At 42.2% G+C, this 21,440-nt stretch overlaps 1 protein-coding gene across 1 annotated transcript in view; it reads left to right on the forward strand.

Annotated features, from left to right (window-relative positions):
• Window positions 1-21,440, forward strand: part of AFF1 (ALF transcription elongation factor 1) — a 103,482-nt gene that overhangs the window by 17,577 nt on the left and 64,465 nt on the right. The window lies entirely within an intron of this gene.

The raw sequence follows: 21,440 nt of genomic DNA on the forward strand, positions 1-21,440 counted from the left end.
TGGGACCAAGTATTCATACCCTTAACTCTGAGCCTTATATTATGTGGCCTTTGAAAAGAGGAAGCTGCACTTGAAGTATTTTTAATGGTTTGTATTTGGGAGGTGGAGTGGAAGAAGGAAGCGCTTTGGCACCATGATGTGGTGTTCCATTTCCATTAGAGCTCAGTAAGGAGCTTGACCTTGTATCACATGACTCAGCTGTGCCCTGAGGAGGGTGCTGGATCCAGGCACTCTGATCCTCATAGTCCTTAGACAGTGCCTGCCTAGTACCCTTGGAGAGAGCACAGGCTGGTGGGACCTTGATTCATGTGAAAACTGGGACCAACCCTTATGGGATATGTTTGGAAGGGATTCTCAAAAGAGAACTTGTGGCAGCTAGAGGATCAAGACTGAGCATAGTCTTTAGTTGTGGTGGGATTTGAATACAGGTACCAGGAAGCTTCACTTAATATGGCCTAGCTCCATAGAACCTAAAGATTTGATTTTTCAAGTGGTGATGTCTCTCTCTTTCTGTTTTTAGGATCAGTGCTGGGGATCAAATTCGGGGCCTTGCCAATTCTAGGCAGGCGCATTGCTACTTGAGCTATTTCACTGACCTCTTAAGGGATTTTTCAAGTTAAATAAATACATAAAAGGCTAAAGAAAACAAGCATTTGCTTAAAGAGTGAGCAGTTCTTAAAAAGTTGTTTAACAAGGTGGGGTTCTTATTTTCTCCAGTGGGGACTGCCCAGCGCTCCTTAACCCCTGGAGTTTTGGGTTCCTTTATAGAAAGTGCATCCTGATTGGTTGCCCTCTCCTCATTCTTCCTTCATTTATTTCCACAGCACTTGGTGATTTGTTTTTGTCTGGATTGGCATCATTGTCTTGTGAGTTACTAAGCAGTTGGCTTGACCTTTTTAGATGCCACATAAATTAGTTTTCTACAATTTCAGTGGTTAAGATTTGTAAGTGATGTTGATGGATTTGGACACCCAGAACCTGAGCCCCGTGGGCTCACCTCTGTGTGTACCTTATCTTGCATTTCTCTTCTTCCTGTAGAACCTGGCATGCCGTGCAGGTGGTGTACACACAGGCAGTTGAGAAGAAAGAAGTGTGAAATCTCACACTCTTGTATCCTGGTAGCTGTGTAGCTCGCATGTGGGGCCCGAAACTTTGCTCCTACCTAAAAGGAGGCCGTCAAGATGAAATAATCTCAGTTCTCTCACTCCCTTAAACCCCTTCTCTCCCCACTTCTCCCATGGTATCCTTTCTCTGGTCTCAGAAACTGTGAGTCATACACAAACTCACACTCACACTTAGTTGTTGTCATTCTCTATCACTTGACTCTTAAACAGTCTGTAGTTACGTTCAGGTATTTTCTAGCTCAAAGAGCAAAACAAACTTACACTGTGTCTCCCTCTAATTACTTCATGCTCTTTCCCTTCTCAGTCAAAGCTCTGGAGACAGGAGTAGGTAAACATCTGCATCTGCTTCTTTTTCTCCTCTTGTTCTGTGTGCTCACTGCCTGGCTGTTTGTGCCTGCTACAGTAGTCTCTCCCCACTGACTACTACACGCCCCTGCCACTCCCAACTACTGGCAGTGAGGCCAACGATGGCTCCTTCACCTTGGTGGCCTTTAATGCAGCTGCCATTCTGTTAAACACTGCCCACCCTCTCCTGCCTTTCGGTCAGCTCGCCTTGCCTATTTCCCTGCCCTTTCCGAGGCCCCCCTCACCTTTCTTTCCTTCTGCAGAGCTACTGATGCCCTCGTTGGTTTCTCAGACTTAGGAAACTTGAAAGGTTTCTGAGCTTTCAGCCTTTTGTCCTTCAGCCTACTGGATTGTCACCAATTTAAAGTGGGTTTCCTGGGCTGGAGCCATAGAACAGCTATAGGGTAGGATGTTTGCCTTGCGCGTGTGGCTTACCCAGCTTCAGACCCTGTCATCCCATATGGTCCCCTGAGCCTGCCAGGAGTAATTTCTGAGTGCAGAGCCCAGAGTAACCCCCTGAGCACCGCTGGGTATGACCCCAAACCCAAAAATAAACAAATAAAAATGAAAAAAAAATAAAGGTCTCTTTGTCCCCTCTCTGCCTACCTAAGGCTACTCTCTTCTTGTCTTTAGTCTCAGCTACTTGCTGTCACCCAAGCTATAGCCATTTTCTCTGAATAGCTGTTAGGCTTCTCTCTTTCTCTTTCTGTATTTCCCATTTTGTGGTTCAGGCTCTTAACTTTGGTTTTGGGGCTACACATGGCTGCTAAGGGATTACTCCTGGGGATGGTAGGGACCATGAAGGTGATGGGGATCAAGCCAGAGTCAGCCACACAGTGCTTGCCTAGCATTTATGATAAGGCAAGTGCCTTGCCTGCTGTACTATTTTGCCTGGCCCTGTGTAGATCAGGATTATTGTATTTTTTAACTTACACAATTTCTTTGTAGCCTATCCTACCATTTTTTTTTTCTTTTCAACCCCTGCCACACTGTCCCACAAGGGTGATTTTATGATAAAGTCATTTATGAGCGAGAACAAGCCCTTCTTTTTTTTTTTTTTTTTTTTTTGGGCCACATCCGTTTGACGCTCAGGGGTTACTCCTGGCTATGTGCTCAGAAATCGCCCCTGGCTTGGGGGGACCATATGGGACGCCGGGGGATCGAACCGCGGTCCATTCCTTGGCTAGTGCTTGTAAGGCAGACACCTTACCTCTAGCGCCACCTTCCCAGCCCCTGAACAAGCCCTTCTTGAAGCACCTACAGACTTCATCCATCAGCGTGGTGCAAACTCAGATTTGTCTATGTGTCCCCTTGATAGGGCTTTTAGAGAACAATGATTTTTCTGTATCTGCATTTTTAAACATTAACTGAGATACCAGATTTTCCCTTGATCTATATATGTATGTGATGCATTCTTTTTCTGTCTTGTGCATATAACAACATGACTGGTGATTTCAGAAAGGCTAATTATTAGATAATTAATCATTGACTGTGTCATACACTGAGGACCAAGCCAGCAGTTTTATGTAGGGATAGTAAACTCTACTAGACCACTAGGGATTTTTAATTGGTGTCTTAGTAACTTAGAAATTATTGACCCTCGGGGCCGGGCGGTGGCGCTGGAGGTAAGGTGCCTGCCTTACCTGCGCTAGCCTAGGAGGCGGACCGCGGTTCGATCCCCCGGCGTCCCATATGGTCCCCCAAGCCAGGAGCGACTTCTGAGCGCATAGCCAGGAGTAACCCCTGAGCGTTACTGGGTGTGGCCCAAAAACCAAAAAAAAAAAAAAAAAAAAAAGAAATTATTGACCCTAAAAATGCCCAACCAGCAATTTGGGTTGAATTTTCCAGTAAACTTAATTATTTCCAGTAAGCAATATAGTATAATCAGACACTGGGGGTCCTTTGTGGCTCTTACTATTATACTTTCCAGATTCCAGTGGTAGTTGCTAAGATGAGGGCAGCCAGTAGGCTGCTGTTCTGAGTACCAGCATCTTCTGTTGTTTGACTACACCTATACTCATATCTAGTGACCAACCCAGCTGTGATGGGAGCTGTTTTGACTTGTATCCCAGACACAAGCAGTCTCTGATGACCTGGGTTATGTCCACAGGGCTTTGCTCCATGTGAAAAACCCTTTGCGGAGCCTCCTCATTCAAAAGGAAGCCAGAGCAGCTGTCCACATTGGTTTAGTTGCCATATCTCATCGTTAGCTGGTTTCACTGCACACCTGGAGTTTCTTTTCCTTAAAAAACCAGACGCATTGGAAGCATAGGACCTATTCCTTCCTGGACACTTAAGTCTGACTTATACCTGCCCTCAAAACTTCAGCTTTTGAGCCCTGTGTCATGATTTTTTGAACGAAAAAGTTCTCTGTTCTTGTGATCAGTCTTCACTTGGGCCAAATCCAGGGCTAGAGCCCAGGCCTGGAAAAGACAGTGTGGTTTCTGACGCTTTAGACAGCTGATTCTCAAATGAGGTCCTGTCCTCATTGCTTTATCTGTAACCTTGTTTCCAATCATGGAGCTATTTTCTGATGAACCTTTAAAGATGAGGTACTTGTTCATATTTTAAAGAAATAAATACCCCATAATATTAATTTACTTATTTTTCCCCCTTTGCCATGATAAAAAAAACTCGATGAAGGTGGTGAGGAAAGAGGGACAGATGCAGAGACCGAGAGATAGCACATTTGACCAAGGTGAAGGTACTATCCTTGCATGTGGCCTATTCCTGCTTTGATCCATGATATCAGAGCTTCTCTCGGTGCAGAGGCCCCTGAGATTCCCTGGGCTGTTCTGTATGAACATTAGCCCCACAGGGTCTGAGCTGCAGCACATTCTTGGGCCCTTAAATTACCAGTCTGTTGACCAAGAATCTCCAGAAAAGCCCCTTTCCTATCCTCATGGCACATTAATTCATTTTTTTTAAAATCAAGGTAACAGAGTGCAGATGTATGTATTATAAAGGCCTAGTGTTACTACAAAGTGTAATATCCCCTCTGCACTCTCCACAGGGTCCTGCCAGCCTGCCCTAATTCTCAGTTGGGAACTTAAATCTTGTTCCCTTGCTCTGTGTCTTTTTTTTTTTTTTTAAATTAAAAAACACTTTTATTTCATTTTATTTTAAAAATTTGGTTAAAAAGTGGTTCATAATTGGATTTCAGTCTTATGATGTATACCACAGTTCACCAATGCACATTCCCACTACCAATGTCATCAGTTTTCCTCCCACTGTCACCCCTGACTACATCTAGGTCAAGCATTTTATTTTCTTCTCTCTCTCACTATATCTTTCTCTCTATATCTATATCTTCTATATCTATTTCTCTCTCCTCTTTTTCCCTTTTAGATACTGTGGTTTGCAGTAGCTTTAACTAAGGGGTACCATGCCTATCACTTTATTTCAGTCAATCCAGCACTCAGTTCTTACACAGAGTGCTCTTTTTTTTTTTAATTATGAGAACAAAGATGCAAAGAAAGAGGACAAGGTAAAGTTACAGTGGAAGGACAATCACCCATAACATAATTCTCAGAAGAAGTCCCCTTGCTGATATCTTAACTTTGAAATTTCAGCCAAAGAACATTAAGATAAATAAGACAGAATCCATGTACAATTGCTTTGTCCCTCAAGTCCCCAGATTGTAATACATTATAATATTTCTTAACAGCACACAAGGTAATCTAAAGCCATAAAACTTTTGTAACTCCTTAAACATTACAGGCATAGTATTTTTCTACATTTCCATGTACATGCATATTAGCTTAAGTTAACCTCAAATTTTAAGTGGGTGCTTTTTTTTTTTTTTTTTTTTTTTTAATTATGACAACAAAGATGCAAAGAAAGAGGACAGGGTAAAGTTACAGTGGAAGCCCAATCACCCATAAACAGAATTCTCGGTAGTCCCATCGATGATATCCCAGCCTTGAACTTTCAGCCAAAGAACATTAAGAAAAACAAAACTGAACCCATATACAATACAATTACTTTGTCCCTCAAATCCCCAGTTGTAGTACATACTTAGCAGCACAAAATATAATCTAAAGACATTAGACTTATGTAACTCCTTAAACATTGAGGGCAAAGTACATTTCTCTAGTTCCATGCACATGCTTACTAGTTTAAGTTAGCCTCAAAAGTTTTAGTGGGTTGTTTTTCTTAAGGATTGGAGTCAAGGGAACATAGTAAAAAACGGTATTAAAGTGGCATTTGTTTGCATAGGCCCACCAAAACATAAGGGATATGGAAAGGCAAATTATGGTCTAAATACAAGGAGACCCTACCCCTGAAGTTTCCTGGCACAGGACTGACTCTAGGCTCCAGGCACACTAGTTTGTCCAATTCAAGTCATCCTCTGTAGTGGCAATACACCTCCATTCCTCACTTAGTCTCTGTTGTTGTTGGTATCATGCTTCTGTATTAAAGATCCTGGAGTCTGCATATCCCATATTGTAGTCAGGATGGTGCGGAGCATCCTCTCATTTCACCTCACACTTATGGGGCAATAGAGAGAACCATGTCCTGTAGAGCAGGTCATTGTTGTTGTCAAGTCTTCTCAGTGTAAACGGAAGTCTCTTTTTAGGAGGTCGATGTCAGACCCTTGGTAGAGTCTTTCCTGGTAGAGGACTGCTTCCAGCTGTTGCTATAAAAGACCTTGGATGTTTCGTAGATAGCTTGCCTGGTTCTGGCGTGAATGGAGGATGCCCATTCTTCTGAGGCCTGTGCCAGGTCATTATATCAATGTTCAGGGTGTAAGGTACATTGTACTGAGATTTATTAGATAAGAACTTATATCTGTATGTATGGTGTTTTCCCATTTTAATGTGTCTATGCAAACAAGGATCAATGCCATGAAGCGTTATTGGTGCATCTGGAGGCAATGGGAACAAGACCAGCAATTTCCATGACATAGTTCAATCATAGGCATCAAACTGAGGGACAGTTCCACCAACAATCCTTACTGAACAGCTTACAAAGAAAAGACAAGATGAAAAGTGGATAGAAACATCATAGTAGAGGAATATATAGAGAGATACATCAGTTAAAGAAAATACCCATAAAATATTCAAAAGATATATGTGTTCAATTTCTGTCCTTCTAAGTAGTTCTGGGATTTGTTAGATCTACTGTATGTCTTTGGTCAGAGAATAGAACTGTTTGTTACTGAAGTTAAGAAGAGTAAATATGGGATACTAATGGTTGAGAGGAGCATATGTTCGCGCGGGGCCCCCCGCGCGGTTTGCAAAATGTAGACTGGTATGGAATTGCCAGTGACAGACTGAGTATAGCTGAGCAGCTATCTGCCACCCCCCAGATCAATCTCCACCCCCTTAGCCAACCTCTGTAGCCAGCCTGGGAGTGGGGAAAACCCAGGGTGCCCCATCAGCTCCTTCCAGAAACCCACCTGGAGATCCGGAGGAAAGGGGGAGAGGGGGGTCGGGTGACCCATGTCCGAGCCCCCCTACCCTAAGCCGGGCCAAGAGGCCGCTGGCACATGCGGAGGCCTGCCAGCTGCCCGCCCGTGCTAGCCAAAAATCCTGCTCCAGGAAGGGAGAGAGACCCTCCCAAGCCCGAAGGACAGGGATTTAAGCCCCACCCTAGGCCAGGGTCCGGACCCGGCCAGGGAGTGGGGAAAACCCAGGGTGCCCCATCAGCTCCTTCCAGAAACCCACCTGGAGATCCGGAGGAAAGGGGGAGAGGGGGGTCGGGCTTGCTCTGTGTCTTTACGTATCATAAAGTGCATCATCTAGTAAGATCATCAATATTTGTCCTTCTTTTAAATTATTTCACTTAATAAGATGCTCTCAAGGGCCCGGAGAGATAGCACAGCGGCGTTTGCCTTGCAAGCAGCCGATCCAGGACCAAAGGTGGTTGGTTCGAATCCCGGTGTCCCATATGGTCCCCCGTGCCTGCCAGGAGCTATTTCTGAGCAGACAGCCAGGAGGAACCCCTGAGCAACGCTGGGTGTGGCCAAAAGAAAAAAAAAGATGCTCTCAAGTTCTACCAGTATTGTAACAAAACACAAGAGTTTATTTCATAGCTAAGTAGTTTTTCATTATGTATTTGAACCAGTTTTTTAATCTACTCATCTGATATTGAGCATTTGGCTACTTATTGGTTTTCGTAAATAACTGCAATGAACTTAGGTGTGCATTTTTTCTATTTTCAATACTTTAGCAATGTCTGTACACTTTCTAATAAAAGTCAGACCACTTGACAGTCCTACCAGCAGTAAATGAAAGTTTTGCAGCTCCCTACCACACCGGCAGTTTCATCCTCTTTTGAAGTGGGCCATCTACCTGGAGTGACATTTCATTGCAAATTTAGATTTGCATCTTCCTAATAATCATCAGTAATGATTACCACTTTCACAAGCCTTTTGACCATATGCCAGATATACTTCTTGTTTTTCCCATCTTTGTTACTGGAGAAGAAAATGTGCTTACTTAGTTGTCCTTCATATGTATCAAGGAACTAGCCAGTCACCGATGCTCTTTTCAGCTTGAAAATAAGGTGTTTAAGGTCAGAGATAGTACATTTGGGTAAAATGCCTTCCTTCCATGCAGTCAATCCAGGATTAACTCCCTGGCATTCTGTATAATCTCCCTGAGCCCCACCAGAAGTGCTACTTTTTTTTTTTTTTTTCATTTTATGTGGGGAGAGGGGAGAAAGGGAGAGATTGGGAGCGGGAGAGAGGGGGAGATAGAGGGAGAGGGAGGGGGAGAGGGGAGAGAGGGAGAAGAGAGGAGAGACTCAGAAATGATTTTTGAGCATCATCAAATGTCATCCCAAGACAAATCTCAGAATGAAGGCGCCATTATTTGGATTATTATTATTTGGGTTGTGAGGTGGCTTACTACTACTTCAGTGATGCTCAGGGGTTACTCCTAGCGCAGTGTTTGGGAGTTACTCCTGGTGATGTGCTTGGGATTATATAGTGGAACTTTGGCCTCAAAATTTTGTCCTTCCTTTCCCCTCTTAGTCCTATGTCACTTCTTTGGGGGAAAGCTCCAACTTTTTTCCTGGGCCAGTAAGTGATTTGACCCAGAAGGGGACCCTGGATCAGCACTTGCCTATGAACAGCACCTCAGTCCCTACCCTGGCCTCTTCTTCCTCCTCTAGACTCAGAATGAATCTCTACAGATTGCCATGTCTCTCTCATATTGCTTCTGAATTTGCTAGAAACATGTTTGCAGACAGTGTCAGATAGATGATTGCAACTTTAGCTATTTCAGTTAACTTAGGTACAGGTAAAGACTGTTATATGACTGCTAAAAGACACAACATAGAATCTGTTGCTCCTCACCCTCTTTTAAAGAAGGGAAGTTTTCATAGATGTCTATGAAATCAAAATTGTGTTTGGGTGAGTGTTTATAAGTGGAGTAGTTTAGTAGAGTGGAAGAAGAAAAGTAGACATTTTTGTGTCTCAGTAAAAATGCCAGTTTTGTCGGGAATGTAGCATTGATTGTGCCATTTTGCACATGGAATTTAATGGTAGCAGAGCCACATCTGGAAGCTGGCAAAATCAGAGCATCTGTATCCGAGTTCTTCAACAATAATCAGATTTGCTAGTCTGATTCAGTCTCTCACATACATTGTAGAAAGCTTCATGTTACTGCCAGGCATATAGCTCAGTGACAAAAAAGCACTTACGTATAAGACCTTGGGTTTCTTCCCTGACATTTTCCTTTATGTAAATCTCCACCAAAGCATCATGTAGCAAGAATTCTTGTGCTCATCTGAACTTTCAGTGAGTCATGAACTACAACGAGAAGGGGATTGGAGGGTATTGATTTACTGTTTATGGCTAAGTAGTATTGCTGGAGGCCACTTGTGGCACTGTTTCGATTTGCAGAGTCAGAGTTCTGAATGTGCTTTCAACACTCCTGTCAACTGGTCTCATGGTCTGCTCTGCTCTCGGGTGAACCTTGAGAGCAAGCAAAGCAGCCTGCTTTTGGAACATGTTTTCTCATGGGTCAAGAAGAAAATTGTGGCCTGCTTTGTTTAAAGGGAAAAAAACATCTGCGTGCCAAGGTTTGAATGTGCAGCGCACAATTCAATTCCTGGCAGACATCTGAGGCTTTTTATTACACTAAATTTTAGTTCACATCTGTATGCTGGATTTTGAAAGTGAATTATATGTATGGTTTATCTGCTACCCATAAAAGGGTTTGTTTTGGTTTGCATGTTAAGTATTTCTTACGTATAAAATTACAGTATTATGAAATCTTTGGTGTTGGGTAATTTCAGTAAAATACTAAGATGACTATGGTTGGAGATTAAAAACAACTTGTACTGAAAAGCATTTGTTCTGAAATTAATGTGTGAGTTACATCATTGTCAATTTTCCCCCATCAGCTTTGTAGGTTCCTTTGTCGTGTGCATGTTGTTTTGTGTGTTTGTCTCTAAATCTTTTATTGGAGGAGGGGCTCTTTGAGGCACAGCTGGCAAAGCACGGGGCTTATTCCTGGCCAGTTTACACTGGAATCATCAATCATATGCAAGGCCCACTGTATTATCACTCTGGTCCCTGTCTTTGTAATTTTCTGTCCTTGAAAATTGCCTCTCCTGTCTCTCCGCTCAGAAATCGCTCCTGGCAGGCTCGAGGGACCATATGGGATGCCGGGATTTGAACCACCGTCCTTCTGCATGAAAGGCAAACGCCCTACCTCCATGCTATCTCTCCCGCACCTTGAAAATCGCCTTTTGTGTCCTCTTCTACATATCCTACAATTTTCTGCTAAAATGTTTGAGGATCAAAGTGGCTTGTCCTAACTGGATACTATCAAACACAGTACTTGGGGATAGAATTAACAAAATAGAAAGTTGCCAGATAAGTAGTTTACACAGTCCTCACCTTTGATTGCACAGCCCAACTGTCAGGTGGGGCTTAAAAGGGATCTCCCACTGGTGATCTTTATGTTTTGTGTGCCTCAAATCAGTCGAATGAAGCAGTTTGAGGTCTTCATCTACTGATTTGCTAGGAGATGCTGTAGAGGAAAGTTCCTTATTGGTAGAGTGAGTGGTTTAAACTCTCTTTGTGGGGCTTTTCATAGATCAGAAGTGCCAAAGGGACAGATGTTGCCAGTTTCAAACGTGCAGAGGAAGGAAGATATTGCTAAGCAACGGTGTACTTGAGAGAGCATTTTTAGGAGCAGAGCCAGGGGAGACTTGTCTGGGAGCACTCGCTGCTTCTTAGGGCTCAGCACAGGGAAGAGATGAACAGTTCTTTCCCAGCAGGACCACCATTGCAGCCATCAACACAAAAGCCAGTGACCCAGTGACACCAGAGAGGTCTGTGCAGGGGATGTATGAGAACAGGGAAGTTTTTTTTTTTTTTTTTTTTTTTTTTTTGCCATGTGTGTGGGCGGGCAGGCACTAAGACATGCTTCTGGAGGTAAGTGTCCTGAGTGGACAAAGTCTGAGTAGGTGTCACTCCAGATTGAGGTGGGGAAGCTGGGAGGAAGGGAACCTCCTTAAAGCCCCTTGCATCTTCCTTTTCCTCCTCTCTGGCCTCTGTCTCCTCAAGAGAGAAGAGAAGGAGCACCTGATGCCTGCAACTCCGTAGGGCTGTGTCTGACTTCTAGAAAAACAGTAAACAAGTTCTGAGTGCCTCGGGTAGCCAGCCCCTCCCTAGTCCTTCCCTGCCTTGCTTGATGGGTGGCTGACAGGCAGGTGGCTTTTTTCTGCTTCTCCCTTTGGGCTGCCACTGGAAACTTGGGGTCCCTCTTGAGATTTATAGGGTTGTTGCTTTGGACTATGATTTTTCTATCTCCCTTATTCTCTAATGAAGTAGTGAAATAAATACAGAGACATGCATGATGTTCGAATTTTGTATCTACAAAAGCATGCTTCTGGCAAGGAATTTCAAAGAAAAAATTTAAAAGCAAGCAATTCCTTTGCCACTAAGGTTTCTGGCTCATCTCTCGATTATTTTAAACATCAGCCAATGTTGATGGCTATTGTACTCCTGAAGTCAAGTTACAGATTGAAGACGCTGGCCATTTCAAAGCTTGGCCTTTCGTGTGTGCACAGAAGCGCGCTGTTTCCCTTCTTGCACTTATCTCCTTATACCCAGCCTCATTCTCCCTCCTTCTAACCTCTGTCCCATCTCTCCTCCCTCCTCCTGTCCTACTTCCTTCCTCCTTAGTTCTTCCTGTTTTGCTTTCAGCAAATGGAAGTTTAAATCAAATTGAAAAGATAAAGCTCCTCCCAAGTTTATCAAAGAAATGGGCTTGCTTTCTGTTGGCCTAGGTTAAGTTGAAGTGCAGGCAGGTGAATGTGCTTCGGTATCATTCTTCAGTCAGTGTAGTTTGTGTCCACATGTCTGTATCGTGAGTTTATGAGATGAAATGCTACTTAGAGAAAGTAATGATGCTTTCACCCCCCCCCCCCCCGTCCTAGACTCCCCTTGAAAATAGAGCTATAGTGAATTTGTCAGCTTTCAGAGTTGAGGAATTGAACAAGAAAAATGAAGAAGCAAGGAGCACTCGAGATCATGGTCCACATTTAGTCTTTCTGGATCGGTTTGCATTTGGAAGTACGAACTTTGTCATAAAATTGGTTCTGAACATCTTCTTCCCTGCCTATTTAGCAGTGGTTTTCCAGTGCCTTTAGTTCTTTATAAATAATTTTTCCTAGGACAATGTAAAGTACAGAAGAAACTGAGCCAGAGCAATAGTGTAGTGGGTGGGGTGTTTGCTTTGATTACAGTTGAGTCGGGGTCAATCCCCAGCATCTCATATGGCCCCCTGAGCCCACCAGGGGTCAAAGCCAGGAGTTCCCCCTGTGCACAGTGGGTTCTGACCCCCCCAAAAAAAACCCCAAAAATTTAAGTACAGAAAAACGTGATTTATGTTACTGTGAAAAAAAACTTTTGAGAAGATTTTATTAAGGAAAAAAAAAGGTTTTGACTAAATTGAAATGTTTATTTAAAGTTTTGTCTAAAAAGAGATTATAAAACAGTTAAAACTCACCTGTTTAGGAGCCAGTCTAAAATGTTTCCCTTTTTTATGCTTCTGTAGCTGGCACTGTTGTGGTAAGAAACAAAACAAACAAACTAAAAAACCTCAATCTTTACAGAGTACTGTATTTTTCTGCATATAAGACGACTTTTGAAACAAAAAAAATAGTCAACCGAAAATCGGGGGTCGTTTTATACGCCGAGTATATCCCGAAAAATGTTTCAATATGCTGCTAGATGAAACAAAAAAAAAATCAGGCCACAGAGTTTCCAAATCTCTTTCTTGGGGGCTCCCAAACAGTACTCAGGAGATCTGGGGGCCACTTCTGGCAAAACCCAGCTAACCATGTTAGTGGTTCTAGGATCCTAGTGGTGCTAGGGTCCTAGGATGGGGTATTTGGTTCATGTAGTGGGGGAGATTAACTGACGCCACCAGGGAATTGCCAGAAAAGGTGCCTATGATAAGGGACCAATCACGGCAAGGCTGCTCGGACCGCCTCTCTAACTCAGCCAATCCAAGCAGGCTTTTGATGCATGCAAATTAGACAATGTTTTGGACCCGAATCTACACTGTGAAAAGCCTGCACAGATTGGCCAGAGTCAGAGAGGAAGTCTATGACAGTAGAACCTTTGAACCTTTGCTTGTTGTGATTGGCTCACTGTGGTACATACAGTTGCAGCACAGGAACGTTCTGTCTGATACAGCGAATATAGGCCTAAACTTATGTTTTAACTGCAAAATTAGGGGGTCGTCTTATACGGCGGAAAATACAGTATTTGATGAAACTGCACTTTGAAGGGTTTCTATTTGGAGTATGTTTGGTTTGTTGTTTTTATGTTGTTTGGCTCTGGTTTGATTTTAATTTTTGAATCACTTCTGGCTGGCTCAGGGGACCATATGAGATGCAGGGGATTGAACCCGGGTCAATTATGTGCAAGGCAAGATCCCCACCCATTATACTATACCTCTTCAACTCCAAAAGAGTTTCTTTTGAATCTGATACCAACAATAGCTAAAGTGTGATAAAGTTTCACCGGAACCTTGGAATGACTGGAGTTGGACGAACTGGTATGCCTGGAACCCAGAGTCTGTCTTATGCCAATAAACTTCTAGGGTGAGGCCTTTTTGTAATCAGGTCAAGGAGTTTTTCTCCATTTTCCCATTTTTCTGGACCTATGCAAACATCGGCGATTGCCACTATCACACCTTTACTATATTTATTTTTTTACTCTTATCCTTTAAGGAAAAAAAATACAACTTACTGAACTTAAAAACAAATAACTGTAGTAAAATGCCTGTCTCGAATACAGGCAGGGGATGGGAAGGGGGAGAGGGTAATGTTACACTGGTAAAGGGGGATGTTCTAGTTATGACTTTAACCCAAATATGATCATGTTACTTAAATAAAAAATATATTAAAAAAAAAAACAAAGAGTTTCTTTTGTTTTGGGGCCACACCCGTCAGTGCTCAGGGGTTATTCCAGGAGGACTATATGGGATGCCGGAAATTGAACCCGGGTATGTCCCAGGACGGTAACATGCAAGGCAAATACCCTACAACTGTGTTATCACTCCAGTCCCCACCAAAAGGGTTTCTTTTTAACAGCAGCTCTAATTTAGCTCTGTGAAAAGGGGAGCAAATTTCCCTGGGGGGTGTGACCACTGTATGGAAAAGGACAGTCACCAAGAAGGACTCCTATTCAGTTCTTTTTGACATCACCTTGTGCACAGTGTACAGAAGAGGGAAGACTCGCCCCTGTTTCTCTAGGGCAGGGATACTGTGGCTGCTGCTACTTTGACCTGCCTGTCCAGGGAAGGCAGTTTTCTAGGGCGCTCTTGTCATAGAATGTCATCTGTTCTCATTTTCTCTTCTGACACTTAGATTCTGGATTCTAGAAAATTTGAGAAGGGAAAGAACAGGAACAACAATGAAAGCAAGAATGACAGCAGTAGTTGACTTCCACCGCTCTCAAGCACACAAAGCAGTTGGACTTATGAGTCAGGGCTCTGGATTAAAGTCCAAAGAACACTGGCCGCTTTGTTGCATGTGTGTCCACGTGAGCCAGAGTCAGGAGAGGGCCAAAGAATGCCTGGGCTGCAGACTGATGTGCATGTGGGGTGAGGGCGGGGGTCTCTGTTTCTTGTCCCCTGCTCCACAGTGCTCCTTTCAGAGCTGTGGTAATCTGTGCTAGAAATGGGTAAGAAACTTGGCCTCAGCAGATCTTAGAGTGTTTATTTTATAGACAAGACCATGTTCTCCTTGGTACATAAAAATACCTACTCAAAATAAATTCAAGATTAACTAAAGTGTATTTATCCAACTTACCCTCTGTCTCATATAGGCACTTACTTAGTGGTTATTTATCATGTTTTGTTATTAAACATTTTCTCTTTTGGCAGTTCAGTGAATCAATTTGCAAGATGTGCTTTATTGGGAGTTTAGTGTAATTTGTTGGTACTTCCAGGCTGGATTTCTAGACAAAGATAAATGCAGGTAAAGGAGAAATAATTAATTCAACCTGAGACTGAGAGCAACAAGCCGCTTTTTCTTAAAAAGAGTAGCCCAATTTGTGCTTTTGTCATAGGTCATAGAAAAGTAGAGAAATTAATTTATAGCTATTAATGTAATCCCAGTTCAATAAAAAAAAAATCTCATACTTCCTTCAAATAATCTTTGTCTTTCTCTAGACCTGGCAGTTACCATGTTATACATGTATTTTAAAGGAATTTACTTGTTCATTTTGAAGATGTAAAGGACAGTGCTATCTTCATTGGCCGTCTCTGGTGTTTACTAGAGTGTTTGTAATCCCCAGGATACTTGGAAGCACAGATCCTTTCCTCAGAGAATAAGAGTTTGCAACCCATGTCTTGGTGATTTTCCCCCCCCCATTCCATTCCACACCTTCCCCCTTCCTTTTTTTTTTTTTTTAATGCCAGGATTCAGATATGGAACACCTAGCCCAGAAGGGACTGTTGTAATTGCTGCTAAAATAAACCCAGGATAAAATCTTTATCTGTTTTCAGAACAAGTGTGGATTAACAGTCTTATTTTATTTGTGCAATTTTATTTCTTCAACTTTATCCAGAAACTTTTTCTGGCACCTCTGTAGTCTTAGATTATTCCCAGCTCTGTAGGTGGGGGGGATTGGGGTGGGATGGGGTGGTGGTGGTTCCAGGTAGCATACCCAGATATAGAATCGTATGTGTTTCCTGAACATTGTTTGCTACCTAAATCTACTAGACACCTACCAACACTAAAAGAAAGGAAGAATAATGCAGGTTGATGCATCTGTAAACTCAGCTGTGGTTGACAATAGCATTTAACTCAGGGGTTTCAAACTCCATACAACATTTTGTGGCCCTGACCTAGAGGAATCTTTTTTTGTTTTGTTTTGTTTTGTTTTAGTTGTTTGGGTCACACCCCCCAATGTTCAAGGCTTACAACTGACTTTGCACTCAAGGATCACCCCAACTTTGCCTCCTGCGGCCCCCAGGTAAATTGAGTTTGAGACCCCTGATTTAACTTGTTTATGACTCCAGGACCATCAGTTACAGAGTGAGAAAAGAGTGTGGGCGCAGGAGGTAGGAGGAGTAGGCAAGAGTGGCAGGAGCAGGCAAGTTGACAGAGACCTCACCCTGTGCCTTCGTGCCCTCCCTGCAGCTGGGTGTTTTCATTGAAAGGCTACTCATGCTTTGCAAATTAATGTATACGCAGAAATAAAATTAAATTTCTCCCCACAAAAACACTCCAAGTTTTACTGGATATAATTGATTGTGGAAGGAGAAATAGATCATTTGGACCATTTGAAAGAACTTGTCAGTTTATTATCGCTGGAATAGAACCAGCGTCTAGACTTGGTCTTTGTGGTCCCTTTCCCCCCTTTTCTTTTTAAGCAGTGCCCTTTTATCCAGTCTTCCTAAATCATTCATGGCTGCTACTCTCACAATGGGCTAGAGGTCTCCTGGGATCTTCCATCAAAGGCACAGTGTTTGTGTCTCAGCCATTCTGGAGCGCTGATTCCTTTTTACATGGTGAGTGGCAGAGAATCCCGGTCAAAAGTTAGGCTACTTGGTGAGTGACTGATTAGACATACTAACAGTTAGATGATCAATGGTAAGATTTTTATGCTTGTTCTTGGTCCCCATCTTTTGGTGTACTTTGGTTTATAATTATTATAATTTAGGTAACAGGCTACAAATAGTGTTAATGTTTGTGGTCTCGGATAGAAAGTTAGCTCACTTATTCCAAAGTGCCCAAGACCCTACTAGATCCTTTGTTTCTAAGTAATTTAAACTTACAGGTAGATCCATCCATGCATCTTAACTTCCACACCAAGAAATTAGTTGTCATAGAGCCATATATAATACCTGTCCAGAACATTTCTGTATGTAAAGCATCAACACAAAGTAGTATTTTTTTTTTAATAAAGAGGTGCTTTTTTTTGTTTGTTTGTTTGTTTGGGGGCCACATCTGGCAATGCCCAGGGCTAACTCCTGGCTCTACGATTAGGAATGGTAGTTCTCAGGGGACCCAATGGGATGCCAGGAATGAAACTTGAGCTGGTTGAATGCAAGGCAAGCACCCTACCTACTGTATTATCTCTCTGGCAGTACCCAATAGATACTGTTTTGGGGTTTTTTTTTTTTTTTTGGTTTGTTTTTAAAAAGAACTATTTAAATTTTGGAGAAGCATATTAGAAATACATGCATATCATCTGATCTCAGGTAATACTGCAGTAACTCAATCAGTACTTTTTCATTCTCCTCATCTCATTTTGATTGCTTGTATTAGTTTAGTATTTACAATTATTTATTTGGAGAAAAACTACTCATACTTTCATTTCTAAACTAGATATTAGAAGCTAGAGTCTAGGTTTATGAATTGAAAGGTAAGTTCTTTGAATAAAATAAAAACAATTTTGGGGCCAGAGAAATAAAGCAGCGGCAGGGCGTTTGCCTTTCACATGGTTGATCAGGACGGACCACAGTTTGATCCTCTGCATCCCGTATGGTCCCCTAAACCAGAAGCAATTCCTTTTTTTTTTTTAATTTCTTTTTTTTCTTCTTTTTTTTTTTATTTAAACAACTTTATTACATACATGATTGTGTTTGGGTTTCAGTCTGTAAAGAACACCACCCATCACCAGTGCAACATTCCCATCACCAATGTCCCAAGTCTCCCTCCTCCCCACCCAACCCCCGCCTGTACTCTAGACAGGCTTTCTATTTCCCTCGTACATTCTCATTATTAGGATAATTCAAAACTTAGTTATTTCTCTAAATAAACTCATCTCTGTTTGTGGTGAGCTTCATGAGATAAGCTGTTACTTCCAGCTCTTTTCCTTTCGTGTCTGAAAGTTGTTATTGCAAGAATGTCTTTCATTTTTCTTAAAACCCATAGATGAGTGAGACCATTCTTCGTCTTTCTCTCTCTCTCTGACTTATTTCACTCAGCATAATAGATTCCATGTACATCCATGTATAGGAAAATTTCATGACTTCATCTCCCCTGACAGCTGCATAATATTCCATTGTGTATATGTACCACAGTTTCTTTAGCCATTCATCTGTTGAAGGGTATCTTGGTTGTTTCCAGAGTCTTGCTATGGAAATAGTGCTGCAATGAATATAGGTGTGAGGAAGGGGTTTTTGTATTGTATTTTTGTGTTCCTAGGGTATATTCCTAGGAGTGGTATAGCTGGGTTGTATGGGAGCTCGATTTCCAGTTTTTGGAGGAATCTCCAAATTGCTTTCCATAAAGGTTGAACTAGATGGCATTCCCACCAGCAGTGGATAAGAGCTCCTTTCTCTCTACATTCCCGCCAATACTGCTTGTTCTCATTCTTTGTGATGTGTGCCAATCTCTGGGCACTGTGAGGTGGTACCTCATAGTTGTTTTGATTTGCATCTCCCTGATGATTAGTGATGTGGAGCATTTTTTCATGTGTCTTTTGGTCATTTGTATTTCATCTTTGTCAAAGTGTCTGTCCATTTCTTCTCCCCATTTTTTGATGGGCTTAGATGTTTTTTTCTTGTAAATTTCTGTCAGTGCCTTGTATATTTTGGAGATTAGCCCCTTATCTGATGGGTATTGGGTGAATAGTTTCTCCCACTCAGTGGAGGGCCAGAAGCAATTTCTGGGCTCATAGCCAGGAGTAAGCCCTGAGTGCCACTGGGTGTGGCCCAAAAACAAATAAACAAATAAATATAATTTTCACAATACTTTAAGAGCTTGAATTATATAACTTAGGGATTCTAAATTTTTTTTTTGTTTTGGATTTTAGTTTTGGGACCACACTCAGCAATATTTGGGGGTTACTTCAGGCTCTGACCTCAGAAATTACTCCTGGCAAGCTCTGGGGACCATATGGGATGCTGGGGTTTGAACCCAGTTCTGCCACATGCAAGGCAAATACATACCAGGGGTCGCAAATGGCCCTTCATACAACATTTTGTGGCCCTGCCCTAGAGGAATCTTTTTTGTTTTGTTTTGTTTTAGCTGTTTGGGTCACACCCCCCAGTGTTCAAGGCTTACTACTGACTTTGCACTCAAGGATCACCCCGACTTTGCCTCCTGCGGCCCCCCCAGGTAAATTGAGTTTGAGACCCCTGCTATACACTGCTATCGCTCCAGCCCTCTGTTTTTATACTTAGAAAATTATTTTGTGACACAAGCAAATTACTTCACTGATATGTTTATTCATTTTTATTGAGTTTTAAATTATTTTATTTGAACTAGTTCTTTCTGTAAAGTTTCATCATTTTCAGTTATGATTAAGGGGGGTTTTGAAGCCTTCCCCCAGCTCTAGGGAGGGAAGGGCACAGGGTGTAGGGCGGGGGCAGATCCCGGCTTCCCGCTCTCTATCCATCCTCTCTTGAGCTGAAGGCTAGCTCTAGCTGGCATGGGGTTTGGGGAGACCCCATGTAGAAGGCCTTCTCCCTAACTTGGGTGCGCTGGGAGCCTTGATAGGCCCCCAGCCTTCCCCTTTTCTGCCCCCGGCCTCCAGGCCTTCTGGGGTGGCAGCCCAGGAGGCCAGAAATGGTGGGTCCTAACTTGGGGTGTGCTGAGTTTTGCTCGGTTGCACTAAGTTTGTCACTGGCAATTTCTGACCAGTCTACATATAGAAAACACTGCATGTATTAAGTGTAGTCCTTATCCTTATGTTAAGTATCCAGAATGTCCATTTTGTATTCTGACCTTTCCCACACCCCTATAAAGCTTATTTTTACTCCTTAACTCTCTCACCCCCCCAAACATCACTAACCCACATTACTCTTTTTAACTTCAGTACTGCACAATCCTAATCACAGACCAAAGCCGTGCATTGTGTGTAACAACCCCAAACTGTTTCAAAAGACATAAAATGGACACATATTTCTTTCGAATATTTTGTATTTTTTTTCTGACAGCTATAAGTCTTACTAAATATTCCCTTATACGGTGATGATTCTAACCACTTTTTATCTTCTCTTTATGAGCTGTTCAACAAGGAATTTTGGTGAAAGAGTCCCCCAGTTTAATGCTTATGATTGAACCATGTCATGGGGATTGTTAGACTTGTTCTTACGGCCCCCATATGTGCCTATAACACCACGTGGCATTGCTCCTTTTTTGCATAGGCACATTAAAATGGGAAAATACTATACATACAAATAAGATCCTATCTAATAGAGACTGGAACACACAAATCTTGTAGTGCAAAGGGACTTTACACCCTGAACATTGACATAACGACCTGGCACAGGCCTCAGAAGAAAGGGTATTTTCCATTCACCCCTGAACCTGGGAAGCCATCCACGAAACATCCAGGTTTGTCTATAACATTACCTGGAAGCAATCCTCTACCACGGAAGACCCTACCACTGCTCAGACATCGACCTGCTCAAGAGACTTCCCTTAACACTGAGAAGATTTAACAACAACAACGACCTTCTTACAGGGCAGGGCTTCCTGCATTACCCTTTAATTGTGAGGTGAAACGAGAGGACGCTCCACACCCTGACTTCAATGTAGGATATGCAGATTTCAGGATCTTTAATACAGAAACATGATACCAACAACAGAGACTGTGTGAAAAATTAAAGTGTGTTGGCACTACAGACAATGTCTTGGATTGAACAATCTAGCTTGCCTGGAGCCTAGAGTTGGTCTTATGCCAGGAAACTTCAGGGGTAGGGTCTCTTTGTATTTAGGCCAAGCTTATTCCTTTCCATGCCCCTCATATTTTGGTGGGCCTATGCAAACAACAATTGCCACTCTAACACTGTTTTTACTGTGCTCCTTTGACTCTAATCCTTAAAGAAAAAAACACTTAAAATTTGAGGTTAAGTTAAGCTAATATGCATGTACATGGAAATGTAAAAAATACTATGCCTCTAATGTTTAAGGAGTTACGTAAGTTTTATGGCTTTAGATTGCCTTGTGTGCTGTTAAGAAATATTATAATGTGTTATAATCTGGGTACTTGAGGGACAAACAATTGTACATGGATTCTGTCTTACTTATCTTAATGTTCTTTGGCTGAAATTTCAAAGTTAAGATATCAACAAGGGGACTTCTTCTGACAATTATGTTATGGGTGATTGTCCTTCCACTGTAACTTTACCTTGTCCTCTTTCTTTGCATCTTTGTTCTCATAATTAAAAATTAAAAAAAGTGGGGGTTGGTGGTGATTTTTTTTTTTATCATTGATTTGTTTTGATCTTTAGCCCATTTTGATTGGTAAAAGGCAAAGGGACCTCAATAATTCAACTTTCCGCTAGAGAGCGTTTTACCTACTGGTAAACTTTTTGCCTACAGGTATAAAGGTCTAGAGAGACTCATCTAATGTGCGAAGTGGAGGTGCCAGCACATCTTCCAGGGTCTCAGTATTTGTTCTAGAGTATGTATTTCTGGGTCTTGAGGAGGGTCAGTTCTGTCCCATCTCAATTTACATGATATACCGCCTGTCCAGGCAGTCACAATCTGCCTCTACTATTGTCACTTAGCCACTGTTCTCTTCAGAAAATC

This window comes from Suncus etruscus, chromosome 16, assembly GCF_024139225.1.
Source record: "Suncus etruscus isolate mSunEtr1 chromosome 16, mSunEtr1.pri.cur, whole genome shotgun sequence".
Taxonomy (NCBI): domain Eukaryota; kingdom Metazoa; phylum Chordata; class Mammalia; order Eulipotyphla; family Soricidae; genus Suncus; species Suncus etruscus.